Consider the following 1,762-nt stretch of genomic DNA (forward strand, 5'->3'; position numbering starts at 1 on the left):
TGGGGTCCTTTTACTAAGGTGCGCTGAAAAATGGCCTGCGGTAGTGTAGGCGTGGGTTTTGGGCGAGCACATATCCATTTTTCAGCATATCTGCAAAAAATGCCTTTTTTTAAAACTTGCCGAAAATGGACATGTGCAAAATAAAAATTGGCCCGCATCCATTTTGGGTCTGAGACCTTACCGCCTAGACATTAAGGTCTCTCGTGTTAACCATGCAGTAATCACCTAAATGCTTCAAGTCAGAGTTAATGTCCGATTTTTGCCATGTGCCAGAAAATAAATATATTTTCTGGTGCTTGTAGCGGACGCACGTAAAAAATGAAATTACCGCACGGGCCACGCGGTAGCCGGGCAGTAACTCCAAATTGGCATGCGTTGGGTGCACGTAGGTGCTTACATGGCTTAGTAAAAGAGCCCCTTAATCATTTGAGAGTTTTATTTTTCAGAGAAACGAGCGACAACACAAACCAAGGCCAAATATACATTCCAAAAGAAAGAAGCAGCCAAATGATCCAACCAGTGGCTGTAAAATTACATTTATTAAAATAGCAACCTTTGATAGTGATGAGTCCTTATTGTATTACCATTCAGTAGTTTTAATAGATGCCATTTCTCTTTTCATTGCTTCCTATTCAATCTCCACATTCTCTTGCTGGCACAGTAACTTCAGATCAGGGGCATAGGCAGACCTGCCAATTTGGGTGGGCCCAGAGTTAACCTGGGTGGGCCCTTCCCATCCCCACTCCTACCCCGTACATACATTCAATATACTGTTTTTTTAAATGACCCGATGTCTGCCCGTTTCTATCTGAAACCCCTCCCCCAGTCCTACCTCAGAGAGCCAATGCCTGTTGCAATTCCTATAGGCAATCTGAGCCGGCTCTGCAGGCTTCTCTACCACATTCCCACCAAAGAAACAAGAAGTGACATCATTGAGAGCAGGACATGCTGACTGGGTGGGCCTGAGGCAAGACTGGGTGGGCCCGTGCCCACCCAGGCCCACCCTCAGCTACTCCACTGCTTCAGATATGGTCTCTGTCAGGATCACTCACTATTTTTCTTTATCACCTCACTAGCTATCAATGATTGTCCACTTATTCTGTATGTATACAAAAATGTTTTTACACACCCTACCCCTATTCATGTATGTTTGGGTCACCCATACATGTTATATGGTAGTGGTTCCCAAACCTGGTCCTGGAGGCACCCCAGCCAGTCAGGTTTTCAGTATATCCACAATCAATATACATGTGCATGTGTGGGCATCCTTAGGGGCGGTCTCACCGGCACATCGCTGGTAGTCGACAATCCCACCACCTGGAAGAGCTGAATTCAAGACCTCTGATAACGCTAGATATAGCGAAACATGATCATGTTGGGTCCTGGTTTTTCGGTGGATCGACTTTTCACAATTTAATAAGATTGTTTATGTGAAAGTTTATAAGAATTATCAACAGCTATCAGATGACTATAACTGGAATGTAAAACTTTTGAAATCATTGATTTTCAAGGATTGAAGCTTTCGTTGGCTCAGGATTATCACCATACTGACTTGATGGTTTGAGTCTATGATATATGCTTGAAGCATTCATGACATTGAGACTGGTGGTTTGAGCCAGTTGGAAAGTATTCACCTTACTTATGCGACAACAACAGACTATTGAATATATGTGTTATGATATTGGAACACATTGGGTTATAATCAGATATAAGTCCTGTATTAGCGTGTATCAAAAATTTTAGTGAGTTGTGTATGAATGTA

The sequence above is a fragment of the Microcaecilia unicolor genome, chromosome 2, assembly GCF_901765095.1.
Source record: "Microcaecilia unicolor chromosome 2, aMicUni1.1, whole genome shotgun sequence".
Taxonomy (NCBI): domain Eukaryota; kingdom Metazoa; phylum Chordata; class Amphibia; order Gymnophiona; family Siphonopidae; genus Microcaecilia; species Microcaecilia unicolor.